The sequence below is a fragment of the Sciurus carolinensis genome, chromosome 8, assembly GCF_902686445.1.
Source record: "Sciurus carolinensis chromosome 8, mSciCar1.2, whole genome shotgun sequence".
In the NCBI taxonomy this organism is placed as follows: domain Eukaryota; kingdom Metazoa; phylum Chordata; class Mammalia; order Rodentia; family Sciuridae; genus Sciurus; species Sciurus carolinensis.
The window spans coordinates 68921820-68947225 of record NC_062220.1 but is presented as its reverse complement, the minus strand read 5'-3'; the positions used below and the strand labels follow the sequence as shown (position 1 = coordinate 68947225).

The window sequence follows — 25406 nt, the reverse complement described above, 5'->3', positions numbered from 1 at the left end:
TTCTTCCAGTGGTTCATAAGGGTAGGTTGTTAGATAGCAAAGCTGGAAAGATCCAGGAGAAACCTCCCTCAATTATGAATGGCATTAGTAACTAATGGGATGTGCTCTTCAGTGACTGGAATTTCATTCCAGTTCCCTTTCATCTTTATTGGCTTCATTCTGCTTCATTGGAGGAAGTTCCCTGCCTTCAACTATATGGACATAAAATTCAAATCTTATAAAGCATATTGTAAAAGCTCAGGATTTTCCTTGGATTATTAATCTGTCTAGTTTTGTATTATAGTTTCTTTCTCAAGTAGTAAGAAATTGGACATAAAATGAAATTTAAAAAAATCCCTCCATGCTTGCCTTCTGACCAGAATGTGGCCTGCTGCCATAGTAACCTCTCTGATCATCTCAGAAATGATGACAAAGCATAGTTCTGATAAAGCAGGTTCCTTTGCCACATGTCTGTGATTTAATCTTTCCTTCTTTTTTTCCCCATGAGGCAATTCTGTCTAGCATTGTCAACCATGTCAACTTTACAGGAATGTCTCAAAACATCTGTAAAATACTGATTAAAGTAGACACCATGGTACTATAAAAGACACACATTGACTTTCTGCTGTCTGTACCCTACTCCTGGAATTGCATTTGCAACTTTATTTAAAGCCATTGTGGCACTCAGATCTCCTGGAGTTATATTTTTGCTGGATGAAGATGGATAGCTTGATCACACTGGTGTAGAGGGATGGGCAGCTGGCTCTCTTATGTCATGGAAGAGTCATTCTTCTAAGATGGAGAAAACAAATAAAATGATTCTGAAATGTTTGTGGCATCTCTCACAGGAAAAGGAAGCTTCATGGCAGAAATATAGCCAGAGAGGGCCACTATAAAAAACAATTGAGGGTTAAAAAAAACCACATATGAGGAACTGGATAGAAGCCACTGAACCCTCTCATCTCCTGTTTATGGGCATGAATTAGAATGTCGGGCAGCCACTTAACTAAGAAGCCTTTATTATCTCTTTTTATCATGCCTCTTTCCTGCCTTGCCCATTTCTATTACAGCAGGTCTGTGATTCCTTTTGATGTTTTAGGGAGTCATTAAATGATATTCCCATCCTCCCTCCCAAGTTTACAAGAATTGAGAAATGACACACAAAAATGAGATCAATGGAAAAAAAGAGAAACGTCAGCTTTATTACTATTAAAGTCAGCCAAAGAAGTGATGTGTGGCCAAAATAGTCTCCCTGGTACTTCTCCCTCCTTCAGATGGTCTTGCCCTCGTGATCCCGCCGCAGGCCACTGCTCATAGAGGCAGAGCAAGTCCAGGAAGACACCTTCTTCATCAACCGGCAGTCATGAAGGAAAGGCCAGGAGGCTCCTGGTTAGGAAGATTCAGTTTCTTCTCCCAAATTCTCTAAGATGATGGTTCACGGACGTGATGGAGGGAGGAAGGAGGGGAAGCTGGGATGCTTATATGCTTCTTCAAATTCCTGAGAAATGGAGCAGATATTTCGTCTCTTCTATGGGAATATGAGTAGTGGGGACTGTCCTTCTGCTGTGTTTCCACAGCCCTCTCTGCTAAGACCCTGGACTGTCTTGCTGCTCCCCACCAAGCCCATCTGCTCAGCAGAACAGTCCTTCTTATGCCTCTTCCCCATTTCTTCTTAACATACCCACCTATGTTGGGATGCTGGCCTCTCTGGGGTGACTCTTCCCAAGTGAGCACCCTTCAACAGCCCTTGCTTTTCCCTCTTCCAGTTTAAAGCGCATCCACCCGAACAATCTGCTGTGGGTGGGATCTGATAGTTTTCCTCTCTTGTGTGAATGCCTTCATATTTATTGTGTACCCTATACAAGGAGCATATGAAATGGTTCCCATTTTCTAAACCTCTACATGGATTATCCCCCTTTCACCTACTGTTACATGTGTAGCTATTTCGCCTCCCTGTTAGACTGTAAGATTGTTGTGGACAGGATCTGTTTCTTCTGTACCTCTTTTGTACCCTTTCTCAGGGCTAGTCTAATGTGGTGTTTATGTAGTGAGCAAATGTGCTTTCTCTAGAAAACAAAGCCTCTGGCAAAACTCAGATGAGCTGGTGCAATTCCAGGATAGAAATTGTGAGGGAAGGGGATGGGAAGCAAGAAAAAAACAAGATAGTGTGTTCCCATGACTGTCCTTGGCTGCTCAGGAAAGCACTGCTGGTTGCCCTGTGACACACGTTGTCTTGCAGACAGGTCTTTGAAACCCCCAGACCTCACAAGGGTCCTTCACAAGAAGAAAACGCAAGGTGTTTATCTTCTAGTTCCTTCTTCCTCTCATTGGGTTCCATTTCCAGGTGGTGTTACTGAGCTGTGCTGGCCAGCCTTTGGGGAAACCAGATCCTATACTTCATAGCAAGGTGGTCCGTCGGAATCTAGAAGTGGTGAAGAACCCAGAGTCTGCACAATAACAGTTACATTGGCTAGAGTGGCAGAGCTGCAGCAGCTACCAGCACAGCGGCAGGACAGAGGCTGAGCTCTGCTGAGCCATCACCCTGGGGAGGCTGATGCGACTTTATGTTAAGCAAACAGTCAGAGGAACAGTGTGGGGAGGCACAGACAAATCTAAGAAAGCACATAAATTGGCTTCCAATACAGCACCCAATAAATTCATATTGGTTGGATAACTGAGTATAATAAATGTTTAATAAACCTTTATTGACTTCTGTTGGTTAATTGCCTTCTATTTTTCTACCTTATTGGTGTTATTAAGAGATACGAAGGATGATTTGAAAGCTAATTCAGACTAAACACCTATCTGTTGCGGGGTCAGAGTGAAGGAAGAATAAGAATGTGTGAGACAGAGATAATTAATCAAGGAAGGGCTCCTGGAGGGAGTGAAGGCTATAATGGCAAGAATTTGTAAAGAATGAATAGTTGTCTACAAAGTTCTCATGGAATCTTTAGAGTCTGAGCAAAATGCCAGGTTTTAGGATAGGTTTTATACATCTGTGATAGTGTAGCCTCACTGGTTTTTGTATGAACAAATCTAGAAAGAACAATCTAGAAAATTGCAATTGATACTTTGGCAAAATCCAAAGTAGTCTTTGAGATTGAAATATTAAAATGGATGGCATGTTTGACTAAGGCTGTAGCTCAGGGTTAGAGTGCTTGCCTAACCTGAACAGGGCTCTCGTTCAATCCCCAGTACCACAAAAATAATAAAAATTTAAAATTAAAAATCGATGCCATGTAATTTTGGCAAAGAGATGGAGAAACAGTTTTCCTATACATTCACAGTGTATAAATTATCAAAGTCTTTTTAGAGGTCAATTTTATTTTTAATCAAAATTTGAAATGCAAAAAAAAAATTGAGAAATTTTATTTCATTTATTGAGAATTTTCCTTCTGTAAAATACATTTACAAGATTGTTCATTGCAGCTTTGTTTCTAATAAGGAAAATAAGCTCAACTTAATTATCTATTCACAGTGGAGTTGGATAGCAAACTGAAGTACATCTGTGCTATGTGACTTGTAAAAGATATAAGCCCATATAAACAATCAAAGGCAAGGTTGTCACACTAAAAAGATAAGTTGTGAAATAGCTTATAGCATCAACCTATTTTATAAGAGACAACAAAGAACATAACTTAAAACAAATCTCAGTCTAAGGGTGAGGATATGAAAGTGTCTTTTCTTTTTTATTCTGTGAGCTACTGCATTTATTCTAAATTTACGGGGGAAAAAACAAACCCTAAAAGTATCATGCTTTAAATAAGATCCAAAATTTATCTACCAAAAAGGCCAGGTGAAATTTTTATATTAGTGCCTAAGCGGCGCAGGGAGGATAATTCCCAGGGATGCCGTGGGTAGCTCTATATCAGTGACATTTCACAGAACATTTAGAATGAGGAATTTTTTTTTTATGAATTGAAAAAAAAATGCCAACTGAAGTAGTGGAAAGTTGGAGAAAGTATCAAAACTTACAGTATAATTCAATTCATTGTGAAAAGAAAACTTTTTTTAATACAGTAATATTGAAAATGGGACAAAATTTTTATTTTATGTGTAGATTAACAAACATGTAGACAATATGAAAGATTTTATATACTCATTCGTCGCAAGGATATATCGCAAACGAGGCATTTTCTTTGTTTACTTGACTTAAATGCTGATCCCAGGTAGAACTAGTATTCAAAAAAATCAGTTTCAAGAATTTGAACCATTTGATCCAGTGCAGGATCCCTCTCTCTGCTGTCCCTTATAGGGGTTTTGGCACACAGCCCCCCCTTCCGCACTCCCTGTGACAGGGGACTCAGCCCCTCAGGAGGTGGCCTGTTCTGTCCTTGGACAGCTCTGCTTGTTACAAAGTTCTTAGAACCCTAGTGAAGTCAGATCTGCCTCCGGGAAGAATTACCTCTAGTACACAATAGAATGAGTTTTAAAAATTGATCAAGGCCCAGTCTCCACCCCAGACCAATTAAGTACCTGGGAGGAAGACCCAAGCATCAGCCTGTTTCTGAGCAGGCCCCAGGGAGTTTCGAGTACAGTGAGGATTGCCAGCTATGTACTCCCGGAAACCATCAAAATTTTAAAGAGTACTCTCATGTTTCACCTTCTCTTCTCCAATAAAATAATCTCCTGATCTTCATCAGAAATGACTTAGAATGTTTTTAAGGTCTGTGTGATGAGTATCAATTCATACTGAAATCACTGTAACTGGACATTTCCTAATAAGAAACTTGGCAAAATACAGTCAGAGTGGCTACAATTGCAAGGAAACAGACCAAAATGTCATCAAGGGATGCTTGAAAGGCTTATATTTTTTCTGAGAGTCTCCTATGTCAGGACCCTGTGTCCCGTCTTGTTTTTTTAATGGTTTTGTAATGATTTAAAAACAAACTCAAGGTAGTAGCAGAAATGAGTCAAAGGTAAGACATATACCTGGCTTCATTCAGAGAAATCTTTCATTCGAACATAGCCTTTCAAAAAGAAAATTATAATATGTAAAATATAATAGCCAAAGTAAGGTATAACAAGCAAAATATAACAACCCATGCACATTGTTTTATCTTGAACAACCTATGCATATTATTTTATCTAGCAGGTTAAGGTAAAAATAGACTGGTGTTCACAGCTCTTATTGAGTTTGAGGGTTTTGTTTTGCCTGAGGAAATTTTGTTAAAGTTGAAATTCTCACCATTGAAGTGAATCTCTCACAGGCCAATACAAGGTGTTGTTCAAACTACTAAAACAATGTGTGTGAGTATGGCAGGGCAAGGCAGATAAACCAAACCAAACCAAACCCCCAGGTTCCTGGACCCCTGAGCTGGGATAAAGATGGGATTACCCATCCTTAGGCCCAGTGTCTAGAGGCTGGGGTAACCTGAGAAATGGCATCAAGAGTGAAAATGGAGTTGAGGAGAGACTCCCACATGAATCTAAAGAAACTCCACGTGGAGGCCAGCAGGGGTGTCAGATCAGATGGGGAGGCTTGGGAGGAAGTGTCAGAAGGAGCCCCTGTTTTAGTGTGACTGTCACAGGCTATTTGTAGGAGAGAGCTATTCAACATATTGAGCTGGTTATTGAGACTAAGTTGACAGCTGGCCTTCCTATGTTTCCTAAAAAGGGTATGAAATATTTCAGCTTCGTGTTACCTCTTTTTAGCTGAAGCAGTGATGGCGGCCAGTGGTCAGGAAATTATATCTTTTTGCATTTTACATTTCTCTTAATACTCTGCACACATCACCCCTAAACGTCCTGGCCTCCATGCTCTATCCAAAAAGGGTCTTGTTCCACCAGGGCGGTCTGGGCTTCTCAGCAGCCTTCTTCTTGGCAGGCGTTTGGTATTTTGCCTCACTGCAGGCAGCTCTCCTAGCCGGTCACACTTTTCCTTCCCTAACTCCAGAGTGCTGCAACCGTCTAATTTCATCTTGCCTTGTGGAGATGGGGGGCAATAAGGAATTGAGAAAGGTCGTGGCTGTGACAGCCACAGTTCTGTCCCCCACAGTCATTTCAGTTACCTCAAGGAAAATGTTTCCTCCCAAGTGAGGGTCGCTCCATTTCTTTTTCTTCTAATCTCTTTGAGAGAGGGCACTGCCGAATGAGGAATGAAACCCTATGCTTCATGGCCCCTTTCCAGCTGGGTGCAGTTCCAAGCTACTCTCCATGCCAACACTAATTATGTTCAGGGTTTCTTATTAATAACAGAGTAAAGACGTGAGTTAATATTGAATATTAATTTTCTCTAATAAGAAAGCTTGGCTATTTTATTATGGATGTGAAGCCGTCTTGGTGTTGGTCTATGAAGACTCTGGCATGGAACCTCACCTGTCAGGAGGTGAGGTGCCCTCTGGCAGGAAGCTTCCAATTTTCTGGGACAGCGTTTCCCACATTCTTGCTAAAAAGCCTCTGCCCAGCTCAGTGGCTTGGCAAATAAAGCAAAACCTCCCGGATTTAAATGGCGCTCGTAGAGAATCTGTGATCGTCCAGTGGGGCCATAACAGTTTTATTTCTACATTTTCTCTGTAGTTTTTCCTAGATAAATCAATATTTAAACTTATGTGAATCTAACTTAAACTCAAGGGAATGTTGGGCTCTTAAAAAGTGTCAGTTCCATACATATGCATGATCTCTGCACTGCCTAACACATAATGAACTTCTACGAGTTTTATTAATGAATTATTAAAAACGATTAAAGCAAGCTTCTAAGTACCTTGACTGAGTAGCATTTTTAAAAAAGTGCTATTGTTTTTACTTGAAAATGATAAAGTAAAAAATATCCCCTTGTCAATTTCACATCAATCCCATCAATTTATTAATTTAAGTTTGGGAAGAATCATTGTATATTAAATCAGTGTTTTATGGCTTCCTATAAAAAACGACCTGGGGAGCTCCACCCAAGACTGATGAAAGAATTGCTGTTGTGGGTTTGGGGCATCTGGAGATTTTATTTTTTAACAGCTTTATTGAGCTATAATTAACATACAACAAGCAGCACAAACTTAAAAGACAATTTGGTATGTTTTGATATATGGAGCCACCTGTGAAGCCATCACCACAATCAAGACAGTGAACATCATCGGTGGTTTTAGAACCTGCTCAGGTGATTCCTAAGCCTAGAGGGACTGAGAGCCTCAGAATCATGAGCTGGTTAAGTGTGTGACTTGTAGCTGTTCTTCCCATCCAGACAGGCAGTCTTGTCAAACTCCAGGAGTGCAGCAAATGGTGAGTGCAAGGTTGTCTCTGGGCAGAGAACCAAGTGGGCACTGGTACTGGATCTGCTGTGAGCAGAATGAAGTCCTTGCCATTTCATTGGCCACCAACCCAAATGAGGGGAATGATACTTTAGAGTAGAATAATACTCCACATAATCAATTATGTAAAAATTTAATGGCTGATTTTCAGCCAGTGCTACTAAAATAGTGTATCTTAAGAAAATGATACCAAAAAAAGTCAGTTAGTAGGATAAACATTAATATTCAATATTGGAGCATTGATTAAATAGATGCAGTTTCTTTATATGGTCAGATATTTTGCAGATACTAAAACTGATTTTATGACAGTTAATGAGTCGAGGGAATTTTTCATTCTGTATTGTTAAGTTAAAAAAAAAACAGGTTGTTAAGTCAGTGTGTGCTGAAGGATACCATTTCTATTCTGGAAAAAAAGAAGGTATAAAGATAACATTAAACATCTTTAATAAAAGAAATTTAAACTGGGTGTAGTGGTGCATACCTGTAATCTTGGACTTGGAAGGCTGAGGGAGAAGATCTCAAGTTAGAGAGCAGCTCAGCAACTTACCAAGACCCTGTATTAAAATTTTTAAAAAGCAATAAGAAGAAAGGACTGGGGATATAACTCAGTGGTAAAACACCTTTGGGTTCACCCTCCACTGCCAATAAATAAATAAATAGATAGGTTAATTAATTAATTTAAAAATAAGTATATAGACATTCACATGAGCAAAATAAAAGATGTGGAACACACACAAAAAAACATTAACAATTATTGTTAATTGGAAGAAAATGTTTTAATTAAAATATTTCTGAATGTTTCCTACTTGAGAAACAAAAATACCTCTTTAATCAGAAACAATAAATGTTATTAAAAAATCAACTGCAAAATTGCCAAGTAACAATAAGATCCTGTCTAAATCAATCCAGTCAAAATGATGAAAGAATATAAAAATCATTAGCATTCTAGCTTCATACTAGTGTGCATTACCCAGTAGTCATTCACTAAATGTTTCTTGAGCGATTTGAATAAATGACTGGAGCTAAGCAAAATAAACAAACCCCTGCTCAACTTGGAACTAGTTCAGTTGCTTTTTTTCTTCAGAGTCGTCAAACCAAATTTGTTTTGTTTATTCTATTAAACTCAAGTTCGAGGTTGCAAGGCATTTGTATCACTGTTGAAGTGTGTTGGCATTTCATTTCATTTTGACTGACTCCAACTGTTTTTTGGTAAGAAGACTGGGCAATATGCAAATAAGCAGGTTTCTGCATATGGGCTGTTGTATTAGTTCTTGCCCATTCCAGAAAGCTGCAATCTGAAAAGTGTTCTCTCCAACAAAGGAGAAGACTTGAAATGAGTCCATGCATCCCTTATCATGTGGAAATAGTTTATATTTTCATGATGTGCATGACATCACAGTAGGAACTCCCTAAGTCCCTGCGGGTGTCCCTTATTCCCAGCCCTCTGCACTGTGCCTTGGCTCTGTTCTCTACTTTTGCCAACTGGAAGCTTCGTTCTTTCTGTTTCTCCTTCTTGTGTCTGTCTTCTGAGCCTACAAATGTGCTTAGATCTCCTTTGGCCTAGAATCACTTTTCATCTCTGCTGCTCCCTAGAGTTACCATTCTATTTCTCCCCTTTTTTCAACTGCCAGCATCTCCCTGAGGCTGTCAGTAAATACTGTCTGATTCTGGCTGGAAGTACTTTGTCCTTCTCTGGATTACCCAAGCACTGTATTGGAGTCAGTCACATCCTTACCTCTCTTCCCCCAATGCTAGCCCAGACCTATTCCTGTTTTTGACATTTCTCCCTCTGCCTCTGGATTCCTAGGAACACAGCAATCCCTACAGGCACTTAGTCATGAGACCTGAGAGCATCTCTTAATTCAAGAATACGGAAAGGTTTTATAGAGATTCTTGAATTTGTCCTGGAACATATTTCTCTTGAGTGTGCTGTTTTCTGCATGTACCGTGCATCCAAAGTTAGCAGCCTTTCCAACTTTAACCAAAGTTTTCTCTTTCAGCTAGTGACTTTCCCTCCTTGCAAAGTTTTTGTTTTTGTGTTTTCTTGTTGAATTACTCCAGAATTTTACAAGGCCATGCCCCAGCATAGAGTCAAACAGACCTAATTCAAATGCAATCTGTTACATGGACAAGTTCTGACTTTGGGATGTGTTACAAGACTTGGTTTGTGTCCACATATAAAATCATTGTACTGAGGTGTGTACAGGAAAATAAAAACTATTAAAGCTCTAAAATATCCATGTCATAATAATATCCATCTTATGGGATTATTGTGAGGATTTAAAGAGTTATCGTTTGGGGAGCCCTTAGCCCTGTGTCTGGACTGCGGCGGTTGCTTACTGAAGGCTGAAGCACCTCCTTTCTCCCTGACTCTCTTCTTCAGACATACTCAGAGCCTCAGAGCTAGGAAGCAGATTGAGGTGTGAGTGCCCAAGCAGCCTGTGAATTTGTGCAACTAAAACTGGTGCCCCAGCAAACTGCCAAATCGGGCATTCCTTCTCAAATCATAACCCACAAATGCAAGACCATGCCAAGGGTCTGTTCTCTCTGCTTTACTCAACCAGTAGGATCTGTCCAAAGAATTTAAAATAACAGAAAATATACGTAGCAAGTGTTAAAGCAGCAGATGGTATTCATATGCTGCAAGTTTTCTCTTCTGCCAAGTCACCCACACACCATAGCCATAGCAGAGGGGAAAGGGAAAAACTGCATTTCCTTCTTTTCTTGGAATTGCCATCTTTTCTCATCTCTGTTGCCAATGTCTTCTCACAGGATTTATAAGAGAAGAAAAGTCTCACTGTTCTGGAAATGCCAGAGAACGTTCCAAAACTTGCTTAGCCTTCTTCCTAGCAACAGATCCAGCAACTTCCTCCACATTTCTTCCGAGTGGCATAGATCTCATGGGGTTTATCACTTTCTGCCTCTATTAGTCATGTAACCTTGGGCCATTAGTCCAATTTCTGTGCTTCAGTTTTCTCATATATTAGATGGGATTAATAAAATTGCCTACTTCATAAAGTTGTTAGGAGGATCAAAGACATGCTATTTGAACACAACAGTACCCAGAATGGAGTAAGCACTCAATATGTTGCTGTGGAGTCATTGTACCTGCATAAACAATGAATGAACTTAAGAGTTAGTGGAAGTAAAGTGGACTAAGAATCACAAAACATCTAAAGTCTTTGCTTTGCCATTTACTGGCTATGATAAATCATTAAGAAGTTACTGAAACTTATTTTTCAGTATTCAATAAAATTAACCCTATGAAAAATAAATTTCAAGATGCTGTGGAACACAAAAGATATTATTATCTCTTATCTCTGTTTTTGAGCAGAAGCTGCTGATTCTTAGTTGACTTTGCACTTCTTGTTGCTTGCAACGTCTTACCCTTAGTGGATGTACAACAGCAATTGTTGAATGAACAGTTTAATAATTCAACATAACTCAGAAAAAAAAGCAAGCCATGAGGACCTCTGCCTGGTCAACTAAGATGCTATGAAATCCATGTATAAACTCATGTACTTTCCTTATAGGCCAGTCCATCAGGCCTTCCTGAGGCTTTCCAGTTTTACTTTGCCATACATTCATCCATGGGAGAATGAGGAGATTCCAGTTAAAGCAGAGAGGATGGGTTCAGTTTCTCTGGGCAGGGGCACTGACCACCTGAGAAGGGGCAGCTTGACAATCTGACAGTAATGATGGAGACAGAAAAACTAAGAGAAGCAGACACAAGAACTTAAAAAGTCCTTCAGTATGGGGCTTTTGGCTATAATGAGAGATCCCATGAGGCTTACTGAACAGCTAAATTAGACAAAGCAGTTGAGATCTTCTTTGGAAAACAATTTCACTTTGGCAGGCCTATACCAGATGACCTAAAATGACAGATTCTGCTAATTTCCATGATCGCCTCAGGGAAGGTTGAAGCGAACTTGGCTCTGTTTTTGCAATATGTTTCTCAAACATAACTTCTTGGTCCACTGCACAGGTAATTACTCTGACTACAAAGTTCATGTTGCCAATTATCTCAACTATGGTCCATTTTCTCTATTGCTTCTAAAACCTGATTTTTTTGGTTTTGCGATCTTTAACCAGCATGTGTTAAAACCTTTGTCAATTTAATTGCTTGGCCATGCCAATTTATGTAGCTTTTTGTAGCATCAGGATTATTTGCAATCAATTTGGAATATTGGTAATTATTAATTTTCAATAACAACCAAGACACTATTTTTATTTATTAACACTTTGGTTTTTATCACTCTTACACCGTTGTAGCATGAATGTTATTCTAGATGACTTATCTGATTTGTAGGTGATGTGAACGTGAAAGACATAATAAATATTTTGTAAGGGCAAAATTGAGACATTAAAAAATTTGGACAGGTTTATACTCCAAACCTAAGAATGTGAAATATTAGTCAGGTGAAAATAAGTCTTCACTTGGTTCTAACCTATAAAGAGATAAGGAAATGTTAATCATCAGGGAGATGCATGTAGGACACCCTAAGGAGGAGGGACTTACCACACCGTTCCCCTGCTGGGATCTGAAAAGTAGGAAGTTGTCAGGGTCCAATGTAACCTCAGGGACTATTTCCCATTATAGTCTCTCTTCTGGCTTTTCTACTTATCTCTGCCTTTTCAGTAGATTCCCCTATGACTCCCAATATCCTATCCAAATTCCTCCAAAGCTAGTTTGATTGACTTGGCATATGGGTCCTCCACCAGAAGTGCTGATCCAATCATTGGCCTCTGCTAAAACACAACTTTTCCCTGTGTTTCTGAATAGTGTGCTATGGTTGGGGAAGTGCGTATTAAATGCAAATCTAGATGTGACTCCTTGGGCCAGAATTGGAATCAATGAGTGACAGTTACAAGAAGAATTCCTAAACACAGAGTGGGCCTGAGGCAGATGGTTGGATTCAGTGACCCTCCAGGCTCCTTCTATCTCCTCAAATTGTATTTTGATTTTTATCAATACTGTTGCATTTCTTCCCAGAGGTATCTAATAAAAACCATATTTTTACATTATTCCTTTTTTTACATTATTCTTAAAGTGAGACATGAAGTTAATTCTTACACGGTATAATTAGGATATGCCTAAGGTGTCAGAAACAGTAATGCTTTTGCATTAGCTTTTTAAATAAAATATATTTCAAATGTGAAATATTTGTAAATTAGATTTTATTACAGTCAATAACAATGCTATTTAAAGAAAAGAAATAACTTACATAATGGGAATGTAATGGAGCAGCAAACTGCAACATGAATACTTCTTTAAGATGATTGAGGAGGAATGTAATCATGTTTGGAGATTTTTTCCCATATTTTAAATGATATTCTAGAGATTTCAGTCATTTAAACTCAAATGTCAGATAGACTGAGTCATTTAGAGCAGATTTCAGTGATGACTCTTCTGATAGTTGTCTGAGATAAAGTTCTCCAGTACAGTATAATTAAATCTTCACATTCAACCTCTGCTAATTTGGAAGTGTGTATGTAGTTGAGAATAAAAATCATTCCATAGCAGTTCAGGCCATATAGCACATCTCATAGAGTGCCAGCCTCTCATGCTGGTGGTCCGGGTTCGAGTCCCCAGCACTCTGGGTTTCTGGAAATAAAAATCATTCCATAAAATGTTAACCTTCTGTCAAGTAACAGAAATTATTTACTCAGACAAAATCTGAAAGCAGCAGGGAGACCAGGATGCTTCCGTTTTCACTTTTCAACTTCAGAGTGTGTTGACATAAAAAAGACAAATAGGCTGCAGGGCAGAGTGGTCTGCCTTCAATCTGCCTGGCAACTGTGTTGCCCTAAAGCAGTGCTTAGTAAGGGGAGATTAGCTTTCTTAAAATTCTAGGACTACCATTTTTGAGACAAGAGTAATCTCATTTGGCCTCAGTTTCTTCATTTATAAAGGGCACATGTTAGTACCTACGTCTGTGAGTTCTTTCAAGGATATTCTTGGCCACACCAATTAGCTCATACAAAATGTTCAGTAACTTAGCTTCTAGGACTTTTTTTTGTTGTTCCTTTTTATTGGGGAGATAGTATACTCTCCTCTGCCCAGAGAGCTAAGAGCATCCTCAGTCCCTAGATAGTGGGTGGCTCTGTCTTCTGATCTTACCCATCCCAGCCTGGAACAGAGTTGTGTCTAGCCCCTGACACAAAGTCTTACCATCTGACTTTGTTCTCCCCAGACTGGACTCCATCCTGGTGTTGCTATTTTATTTGGATATGTCATGTTCCTCTCCCCGCTCAGTTCCTTCTTCTTGAAAACTGGGAATCAATTTTATAGATTTTTAAAATTTTGGACACTATTAATTTAAATGTATCTGTTTTACAACAAATGAGTTATCAAGTACTATAATGTAGAAAAGACAGAGGGTTATAGGAGTCATCAAAGAACATTTTTTCTGACTTTCTTTTAAAAAACACAGTGATTCTTGGGAGCCATCCTACCCTCACAGACTTATTTGGCTGGGATGAAGTCCTGCTGTGAATGTTTTTTAAAAGCTCTACTGGGGGTGCTAATGCATAGGAGGGTTGAGGAACATTTAGCAAGACCAAGGTCATACTGTTAGTGGTGGGGGCAGGTCTAGAACTTCCAGCTTCTGCTCTTCTCATTGCAACTGACCTTATGTTCTGGTGTAGCAGAAGCTTTCTGAACAATCCTCTCTGTGATTTTTACCCTTTCTCATAAAAGTGAGGTATTAAATAAACACTCTATTCAAGCACTTCTGTTTGTTGGCTTCCATTTAATTAAGGTTTCATTCTGCAGAGTTCTACCTTCACCTTGTGCTTTTTTCTTCTTCTAACAATTGTGTGTTCAGCAACCCCTTTATTCCCAGATGCCTTCTTTTCTCACCGCCTTCAAAGCCACCTCTAAAATGTAATTGCATTGCTGAGTTCCTCTCTGACATCGTCAACCTTGATCAAATACTAAGTTCTTCATTGTTTGTTCTTTTCAGCCTGTATTAGATTCTTCCCAGACACAGCCTGTGTGTTGATGTGATTGTAAAACACAGTGTATTCCCATGAAGTATCAGAGTTGAATGAGATCAAGTGCCTTTTTTTTTTTTTTTTAATTTGTGCACACAGTTGTTTTGTGCTATTTGGGGGAAATACAGACTTCTCTCCCTCTCAAAAATGTAATTGGAATTATGTTACCTTTTTTCATTACCTTTTGCCCTTGAATTGCTTAGTGTCTTAAGACATATTGATGTTCTTAAGTACAATAATGCTTGGTTAAATTAATAGTGAATTTCATTTGTATTAAGTTCCCCTTGTCAGTTTTAGTTGAATAGTAAAATGAAATTTCAGTTTAAGAGAATTAACCAACTCAAAACAATTTACATTGTTGTGTGTGTGTGTTTCCTTTTTAGGAATCTCTGATATTTTTCCTTGGCACCCTTTAACCCTGTTTGCTGAAGCTGCTTTCAGCTGTTGACATCATCCTGGGAACAGGACGGCTTTGAAAAGCAGGAAAACTTTTGGGAGGCTCTTGGCCCAGTGGATCTTCTGAAGGTGAGAGGGGACTAGTTCTCTCTTTGTTTTTAGAAGTCGGAATTAGCTGGTCTATTTTCCAAAACCCACTTCCCTGAAGAACAAATAAAAGGAACAAGTTGCTGAAAATTCTCTGTAAGTAATTGAGAATTTTTATTTTTGAGGGAAAAAAATGTAATAGTTATGAAGAAAATCAATCAATTTGAAGTGGAACTCTGACTTAGAGTTATATTTGAGAACACCAACACACATACATGAAATGCATACATCCCTTTAAAATATTGATAATATTTCTCCAAGAAAATTTTTACATACTAATGGCCTATGTCAGCATAGCTGCCTTATCCTGCCTTATAATATGGCTTTAAGAATCAAATAATATAACTTAAATCAAATTACTTTGTAAACCATGGAGTATTATTTGCATAAGTGTGAAAAACAGTTGCTGCTATTCCCAAATGTGTATAATCCTCTTAAATACTCTTACATCCTCTAATCTGTTCTCCCCCATAGATCATTTTCAGTTGAGTTCAGTAAGCTTTGCTAGGCTTCCAAGAAGCAAAGGTAACAAGTCCTTGCCTTTGAGGAGTAGCTGTCAAAATGTTAAGAGGCAGACCTATCAATAGAAGTGACCAACTCCAGTATGGCACGGGTGTATTGAGGGTGCATTAAGGAGTGAGTAAAGCATCTATTGCAGGCTGGTGCAGGAGAACTGTGCATGTTAAAGCAGGCTTCCTGGAGAAGATGGGCCCTGAAATGGCTCTTGAAAATGAATAGAAATGAGCAGGGTAAAGATCAGGGTGGGGTGAAGGAAGATACTGCAGGCAGGAGCAGTGGGACAGGGTGTGAAACCCACACTCAAAGCAGTAAGTTGTGTAGGGTTGTTAAACCATAAGGTGTGTGTGTGTGTAGGGTGGGGGCAGGAAACCCTGAAGCACTGAGGGGCATTAGGCTGGGAGTCCTGAGCATTTTGGGCACCTTATCCGTGAGTGAACACAGAGAATGAAGTGGAGATGAGCAGGATTGAAAGAGGGAGGGAGAGATTTGTTTTGTAATCATCTGGAGAATAGGTAGGAGGACTAGATTTTGGGTAGAGGAAGTGAGGAACATGGAAGAGATGGGGAGATGAACATGATAGAATACCCTGATTTGGGGATTGTGTGATTCTGGGGTTCTGACTCGGGTGACCGAGAGCATGATGATGCCATAGAGGGAATTGTGGAGGGAAGAAGATTTATTCCTGGGAAAGGAAGGACTATGGGGTGTATATTGGATATCTGGGTAGAAATTTCTACCAGGCAGCTGTGTCAGGCAGAGGGAAGGAGAGAAATCCCGTCTAGAAACATTGACCTAAGAGTTGTAGGTGATAGCTATAAATCATTTTAAAAGCGTAAATTGGAATTTGTACTTAAGCCTGAAGTATTGTACTGAAGTATTACTCATTCATATAATTGAGACACAACTCGTCACATAATTAGTTTCTAGTTTAACATTATTTGTTAGCTGAGGACCTAAAGTCCCAGCTTCTGGGGAGGCTGGGTTGGGAAGATCATTCCCAACTTATGGTGAGATCCATGAGTTCAAGACCAGCCTGGGCAACATAGGGAGATACTGTCTCAAAAATAACCAACCAACCATACAAACAAGCAAAACCTTTTGTTTACTATTTCATTTGTATGTGTAATTTCTGGTCTTATTTTCTTGGCATAGTAAATTAGGATGTTTCCTCCTAGGGACAAATAAGGTGACTTTTTTATAAAAGGGATTTAAAGCAGTATTTTAGTAATTTAGGAGAGTTAGAAGTCAGTGCCAAAGTATGAAACTATAATTTTACAATAGCTACAGAAATTAGTTAAGTGCTTTTCTTTCCAAAGTATAATTCTTTTTCTGTATTAATCATGTTTCCTTTCAATTCCTTAGTTCTGTCGCCTTGCCCAGTATTTAAATATTGCTTATGGGAGACTGAGCAGGGTCTTTCTTGCATTCTTCAGTGGGCCATGTCAGCCCCCCACCCCAGGGTGTTCCCAGTGGGCTACCCTGACACATGGTGAGCGGGTCTATTGCAACAGAGGCTGTACTGTTTGAGAGCAAATCCACCCGAGCTAGACTTTTGAAATTCATTACTCAGAGCTGTCTTGGAGGGAATGTCATGGGTAAAAATTTTAAATTCAAATAACACAATAGCACTACTCAGTGAATTTTATTTGATTACGATGGTCTTAATTAGCTTAATGACTTTTTTCCTGAGGACCTGCTGGAAAATTATAAAACCCTCCTGTTTTACACTTTTTAGTCTACTTTATTACCATTCTTCCAGGAACTTTAAAGATCACTAATCTATCACTTTCATTTCATACACAAGAAAATTAATCAGAAGCAAAATTAAGTTTAATATTGAGAGCTAGAAGCAGAGTCCTGGTCTCTTGAAGCTCACCCTGGCCTTTCCACTGCTTAAGTTTTTCCCTCTCATCCCAAATCGTTATTGAACTGTGGAGTCATCTCTGTGTTAAAATAGGGAGTTGAATTATTTTAATCAGTTCACATGGATGATAGTTGCTTTGGTTAATCATGCTAGGTTCAACAAACAGATTTTATTTAATACTTGAGGCAGCAATTAATGTTTTATTATATTCAATTTTTATACCTTTTTAACATTAATTTTGTTTTTTTTTTTTATACTCTTTACTTCTCTATAGTAGTCCTAACACTAAAATGAAGGATTAGAATCAAAACACCTGTGTTTAAATTCCAGTTAAAAAAAAAAAAAGACCCTCAGCAATGAGTGTAAAACCAACACTTTTAACCAGAAGATATTTCTGATTCGGTCAATTATGCTGCAATCTGCTGTGAATTTTATGTATAGACAATGAATGTGTGGAAATGCTGAGTTGGTATAATTTAGAATGACGGCACATGCATGCAAGTTGTAGGTGGTCTGGAAGACAATGAATTGTTCTTGAAATTCACAGAATGGTCAGTCTCTGCTGTGAAACTAGTGGGTTGTAAGTCATCAGAGTGCGTGTCGAAAACATGATTCACTCATCCCGAAAGCTACCAGGAACAAAAGGAGCTTCCACTCACTTCTCTGCAGAGAACAAGGAATATTTCTCCCTGTTTGAGTCTTTTTCTTTGCATCCTTCTTTCTTTGTTTTTCTCTCTATGTCTCCATGTCTCTTTTTATGTCTCATATTCTCTGTGTAATAAACACATACACATTTGATGTCTCTAAAACACAAGATCCTTGACAACTTTCATTTATGAAATCGGCAGTGGAAGAGCATATCATGGATAAGGATGAGCGCTATGGGGAAACACTGTCTGACACGTGCTAAAGGTTTGCCCTCTGCCTTGCTTGGATGCATTGGGCAGGACAGTACAAGCAAGGGTGAACAGATTTGGAAACGATTGCAGACTGTAAGCACAAGATGTGGTGGCTAAGGAAGGGAGTTGGTGGTCAGCTTTCACCACTGTCAGCTGGTGCCTTCTGAACTGTCTTACCAGGGGAGAAGAGCAGGATGGAGTGGCAGGGGGTGGCTGCTTCCTGTCCATTTTCCGTCCCGGTGCACGTTACAGGTACCCTTATGCAAACAAAACAATGCATGGAGTTTCTGTTAGTTTTGAAGTTGCCACTTGAAAGTATTTAGAGTTGGGGAAAATCATTCCTGCTGCCCTCCTACCCTGTGGATTCTGCTAGAGGAAGGTTGTATGAAGACAGTTTCTATTAGAAAGCAGAGCCATGGGGGAGTTGTCAGGGTGACACTTTGGAGTGGGCAGTATTCCAACAGCCTCAAATCATATTTAGCAGTAAAATGTGTCACCCTGTGCCCTTCTGTAGTGTGGGATTTTAAAAAGAAAGAGGAGAGGAAATGCTGACACACAAAGTATTGGTACAAATTCAATCCCACCATAGAGGTCCTAGACTTCCCGTCAGCAGTTTGCAGGTCAGTTTGGTGGAGGACAATGACAATGGGTGTTTAATCAGATAAGGTCCTGCTGCATTTGAATTTTTACTCTCTCCGGTCTTTTGTTGTTGGGGTACTTTTGAAATTATTCTTGATTCAGTTTTATTATTAACTTTTGAACCCCAGTGACTGCACTAATATCTTGCTGCTTGTGTTAAAATGAGGATGGTGACGAGTGGATTTATTTTTGCATTAGTTGATGGAACAGCAAGTCACATAATATGAATTAATGACTCTTCACATTTTCCCAGAATATAAGCTGAATTCATTATACCCTGAGGATCTATTTCAAATTCATGACCTAATAAACCGTTCTTGCTAGTTGTTGACTTTTTAGCTTTTTAAAAGCTTCTACATAATGAATAAGTAGATAAAAAGAAACAATAAATACTTTTTTCTTAAACTTAAAAAAATTGGTCGTTCTCATTAACAAATGAAAAAACAGTAATAGAATTCCCTCTTCATAATCAATAGTGTAAGTGTTAGTGCTATTTGTTTTGGGTAAGAACCATCTTCAGGTAATCACATTTTAATATCATTTATAAAGTGAAATCCATAAGGAAAGATTTAGGATTTAAAAAATAGTTGAGGATGCAGAACCACTAACAGGTGTTTCCCACCCTGTGTTGTTCCTTTCATTTAAAAGGCAGGTAGATTTTATTATTGATAGAACTATTCAGAAATGGCAATGTTAAGTTTCCAGTATTTTAAATTATTCTGTCTCCTCTTGTGTTCCCCTCTATACCATCAGGATTTTCATGTTTTATTGAGAATCATCATATTAATATGTGCATATCACATAGAGAATGTGATACAGAAAAGAGACAAAGAACTGGGTGCAGTGGCCCACACGTGTAATCCCATCAGCCTGGGAGGCTGAGTCTGGAGGATTTCGAGTTCAAAGCCAGCCTCAGCAAAAGCGAGGTGCTAAGTGACTCAGTGAGTCCCTGTCTAAATAAAATACAAAATAGGGGCAGGGATGTGGCTCGGTGGTGGAGTGCTCCTGAGTTCAATCCCTGGTATGCCTCTGCAAAAAATGAGATAAAGAGAGACAGAAGAGACTAGGAGAGGCTGAAGAGGGAGAGATTCCTCTTGTCCTACACATAAGTCAAAGCAGTATTTGTAGCTCTTTTCTCCTCTCAATCTTAGATTTGACTTTAAGATTTGTAATTTACAAAACCATAAGGAGGTATGTAGAGTGACTTCCTAAGCTGAGTCACTGCAGTGGAGCTTTATGTACCATCCAGATCCCTTGCCCTTGCTCTTCCTGGACTGGAGGTGTTGACAGTCCACCTCTCACAAGTGGATTCTTCCTTTTGGAGATTGTCCTCAGTCTTCAGCTAAAGAGAGCTGCCTCACTGAATCTGCCTTGGGCAGCATGCATTCAACAACTGGTGAAATTGGGGATACAACGAGAGGATCTGAAGGATCTGCTGTGGCTTTTGTTGTGACTACCACAATACAACTTCTCCTACTTCCTAGCCCTACCTTGGGCACTCCCCCACAGATGCTGAACCCAAGAGCACTTGCCAGCAAAATTCCTTCATGCAAATGTTCATCTCAGTGTTTGGTGCTAGGAAATCCTGAACCGCAGCAGTCACCATACCTGGACCATATAGTACAAGAGCATACAAGTATGTGATTATGTGTCTTCACAGCACTTGTTACTAGCTCTGGAATCATAATCAAGATCTATGACAATGTAGTCCAGGCCCTTCCTGTAAAAAAAAAAAAAAAAAAAAAAAATGGGGATAATAATACTTACCTTCTGGAGTCGTTGATAGCAATGTATTCAGAGCCTGGCATATAGGAAATATTTATTACATTATAGCTATTATTATAATTGCCAGTAATTGCCTATAAATACTCCATAAATAGTGTACTACTTCTGACCAAGGTTACAATGTAGAACACACTTTAATGTTTTATTACAGAGTTTAATATATTAAAGTATGGAAGTTAATAAAAGACTCATCACCTGGAGTTTGTGTAATTCTCTATACCGTTAGTCCACTTTAATGAAGTATGTGGAGAAATTAGGCTGTGTTCCAAAGGGAGCCTAAAGTTCTAAAGGGAACCTAAAGGAGATGAAAAGGAAGTCCTGTTGTTACAAGTTAAAAGGCCAGGATGATTAAAGAAAAGAAAACTGAGGCATAACTGCCTCTGTCCAAAAGTAAGTGGAGGCCTTTTGTGGGGAGCATATTGGACATTTCTTTTTGTTATGTTTCAGAGGATAGAATGGGAGGAAATGGGTAATTAAAGGAGGAGGATTGTTGGTTTCCAATGAAGGGAAGTCCTCTCTTCTTGAACCAAGAAGGAACTTGTGGGATATATACTAATAAAACTCAAAAAAAAAAAAAAAAAAAAAAAAAAAAAAAAGACAACCTTCAGTCCTGAGTGACTGAGATGCTTCCCAGGAAATCCAGGAAGAACTTTAGACTCTGTGATTCTGGGATTCAGAAATGAGGCTTCCTAGGAACTCCAACACATGTATTTTGTTTTGAAAAATGGACTAAAATAGCTACTATCACCCACATTTTGTTTTCTCTATAACTAAGTTTCTCATAGCATCTTTGTATCTAAATATACCTGGTATATGCTTTTCTGAAAATCTAACGAATATATTTTTCATTGAATAGGTATCTTTATGTACATTTTAGAATTTGTTAGGTATTATCAGAATTTTCAATTTTACTGTTTGCCATAGTTTCATATTCTACATAAAAATAAATTAAATCTTACCATCCTGAACCATTTATTTCTGCCCAATGTAAACTCTTTTGTTACTTTAATCTTGTGATTACACTGTTGAAATACTATATGAGTATTACTATGAAGGTTTTGGAACAATAGGAGGAAGTCTAGAACTTTGAAGAACAACTTATTTTTCAATTGATTAATTGCTTAGAGATAAGATTAAAGAATGGATATGGAGCTAGGCTTTTAGACTAAAAGTTCTTTTAAGACCTTAGTGTCAGAAGAAACAGGAAGCCACTAAGAAGTTTCTAAATTACTAAGAGATATATTGGATTTTGCATTTTCTCTTTGGCATGTCTTGTCAGATAGTAGCAAGCAGAGAACCTGACATAGACGAAAGAGCGTGGGATTGAAACCCAGTGCCCATATCTCGTTCTATTGAAGCCACAAATAATCTGTTCTTCCCTCAGAAAACCACATCTGTACTGGTTTCCTTTGCATTTAGTTCCTGCATCTTAACATAGCTGCTTATCACGGTACAGTGATGTTCTTTCAAAGAAATCTAGCAAACCTGAGGGTTCACCCCTGCCAGCCTCTGGGCCCCAGCATACCTGGATCTAAAACAACCATGCTTTCCTATTCTCTCTCTCTCTGTTAACATAGATATACTTGTGATTTATGATTTTATTTGATTAAATGGGTTCACTAGTAGAAGAATAAATTTTAAAGATATTCTAATTCCCATGCTTCCAGTGTTCTCCCCAATACATTCCATTCAAATACCCATTTTCCTTCTTTCTATCATTGCCAAGCTAAAATTCTTCAAGTGGCTTTGTCTAGGAGAGATAAAGTTCTCAGTCATTACCCTGGTCTTCCAGGACTCCTTCCTGATTATCAAGTTCGTGTACTGTATCAGCAGGGTAGGCTTTAGTGTTCTAAGATATAAAATTATCTTGATCTGGGTATTAAATACAGTACTGATTAGCATTGTGGGTACCATCACAAGGCCTAATTCATTTGAGGTTACTCTCAGGATTTTGCTCAATATTGGACTTGATGTTCTTCAAACTCCCTCAACCTTTGTCTTCCTTGAGACACCTGAAAGCACATGCTTTCCCACTATGAAGCCTCCCTATTTTATTCCTTATGGCTCTGCCCCTCTTCTGGAATTCTCCCATGTGGTTGTGAATTTGCACTAGGCTTCCTTTCACTTTCCCAGTTGATGATGGTGTTGTGCTGTGGGTATACTGAGTGTTATGATCTTTCCTGGGGGCATCAAGAGCACTACTATAGTCACGGTGACCTCTGCACCCACTCAGGAAATACATGTGCTTGAATAATCTCCAAATGAGCATTTTCAGTGTTACATATTCATTGAGACAGAAAGGTACATGTCTTTTGGAAATGAATTTTGACAACATGGATGGAAATAAATGATCTGTTCCTCATATCTCCTTTAAGTAGCAACAAGTTGAAGTGCAAAGCATTTGCTTCAGACCAGGTAAGACTGGTTTTAAGCCTAGTTCTGCCTCTCATGTAGGATCTTCAGCAAGTCATTTATCATGCACGATCCTTTCAGTGATGGTAATGACACTGCTATTCTGTATTCTTTGCTGCTAACAAAGCACTTTGGAGTGTTGTTTAATTTCTGCCTTAGAATGGTCAATAAGGTACCTAGAGCTAGCTGGTATCTGTCAAACAATAAAACTGAGTTTAAGGGATATGCCTCCAAATCCTAATGTGGTAAATGTACATCAGACACAGAAACTAAAATCTAGCATGTAGCACAGTGGTAGAGTACTTGTCAAACCTGGGCAAGGCCCTGTTCAATACCTAGCACCAAAAAAAAAAAGCAGAACCCAGAATCTCAGATTGTGCCCCAGACCTCTTGAATCAGAATGTGTGTTTTAGCAAGCTCCTGGGCATTCACATATGCTTTTAAAGTTGGAGAAGTGCTACAATCTAAGGACAGTTTAAGCCTCTGAGGTACAAACATGAAAGGTTTTTAAAAATTTTTACTCCTCTCATTGCCTTCAAATCTCTCTGTCAAATCTCTTTTACTTTGAAGTGGTCTCCAGCAGTTCTGATAGATTTTTTTAGTTACTTTCAGGTTTTTAAAAGTTAAAATACAGTCTAGTCATTTTGAAGTTTCAGACTCATGTGGATATAAAAGCTTTCCTTTTCTCCAGTCCAGCTTTGTTTTTTGTGCCTGTTCATACACTTGTTCTTAGACCAAATGAACCACTTCCAAACCCCAACCTGTAGTAGTGGATCATGAAGTGTTTACTTTTCAGAATTAGGAATTCAGTTACCCAACTCAAACTTCAACAAAATGCAGAAATAAAGCCCAAGCACACACACCCTGCATAAAACAATGAAGCAGTGAATGAGGCATCTCCGGGTTATTGACCCAAGAATGATTGCATGGTCATCTTTGACATAAACCAAATTTGATGAAGAATGACTGTACTTCATTGAAAATAAATATTTTTAGTTCTCATTCTAGATATTTTATTTAAATTTCTCAATCTTCTTTGGCTAGGAAAACAAGAGTTAGCTGTATTCTCTGGGAGCAAATGACTGCCCTTGGATGTTTAAGATGGAACTCCATTCGAGTCCATGTTCCTTAGCATTCCCAGGGATTGTGTACCCTGAGTCTCTGTCTATCTGATGCTGGGCATCTAACTCGTTGTCCTCATCCCTGAAATGGAAGTTTTACTTTAGATCTCCTGCTGCCTCCTCCTTGTCTTGTTTGTTTGCACTTTAATGTGACAAGAAAAGGCAGCTTTTGTCTTTATTTCTGGTTAACCATCTTTATGTATATTCATTAGCAGGTTCCTTTCCAGTTACTATGTTGTAATTTGTTATTTTGAAATGAACTCTGAAGTGAAAACTAACTCCCAGTCCTTGCTTTAATGTGTTTGGATTGTTAATCTTTATTTTGTAGGCCCTGAGCCAGACAAGGTATCTTCCTAGGTTGCATCTTTCTGAGAAGGCATAGCCTGTGTGTGTGTGTGTGTGTGTGTGTGTGCGCACGTGCACATTGTGACTTGCAGCTCCATGAGTTGAGTAGAAGGGGCAGGAATGGAAGAAACATCTGCAGGGACATTATGCTGGGCACTCCTTGTACTGCCTCACCTTGTCCTCACAACAGTGCTGTGAGGCAAGTATGATTATGTCCATCTTATAAGCTGTGAACCGAAGCTCAGGAAGGTTAATGATTCACTCTACTTCACAAACTACTGAAATGAAAGAAGGGGAGCAGGTGATGAGAGATGTCTGCTGTGCTCTTCTGGTTGTTCTATAGAAATTACTTACAGAACTGATATATTTTTTTATTTGGGTCTACATAGTTGCTAAGGCAAATGTTATTAAAGCTTTAGCCTGTCATTCCTGCTTTGCTTAAACCTGAGGTTCACCACTGGTAAGTGCACCCCAAAACTGACCCAGTATCTCTATGAATTGCCCTTTCTTTCAGTTAGTGTTTTGTGATTGAATAACACTAACAAACTCTAACATAATCTGCTTCTAAAGAGTGTTTTCTCACTTTACAAAAAGCTCTACTTTCCAGAAATGCATTCTTTCCCCCTGCTCAGAAAAGCCAACAGATGCGGCTCTGAAGGACCCTGTGGGCTCAGCACCACCTAGTCAGCGGATTCTGTGCTCCCTTTCAGGGCCACTGAAGCTTCATGAATGTCAGCAGGAACCTCACACTCTATAAGGCCTGTTTTTCTGAATTTGATAATCAGGCAACTGATGTCTTTGTTTTGTGAGTCTATTTCTTGATTATTGCATAAAATTCCTTCTGTGTCTCTCTGTAGTTAGCTTGGTGACTGGAGGCAGAGAAGCCCTGGGTACTTTGCTACTGTAGAAAGGGATTGGGATTGCCCTGAAGTAAGACCAGTCAGAAACAAGTCTTTATCAGTCTCTTTAATTCTCAATCTCTCTCTCTCTCTCTCTGTTTTTCACTGAAATTTAAAACACTATTTGCCTTTGGATACAAAAGCCCTTTTCTGGAACCCAG

The 25406-nt window shown here is 38.9% G+C and overlaps 1 protein-coding gene across 43 annotated transcripts in view; it reads left to right on the top strand.

Moving 5' to 3' along the window:
- The window catches only part of Nrcam (neuronal cell adhesion molecule), a 273474-nt gene that overhangs the window by 39624 nt on the left and 208444 nt on the right, over positions 1–25406 (top strand). For 42 of the 43 annotated variants that reach the window (XM_047560508.1, XM_047560513.1, XM_047560524.1 and 39 more), the window contains exon 2: positions 14603–14744. The gene's annotated coding sequence lies outside the window, so the exon portion shown is untranslated. The other variant, XM_047560510.1, reaches the window with a different exon arrangement.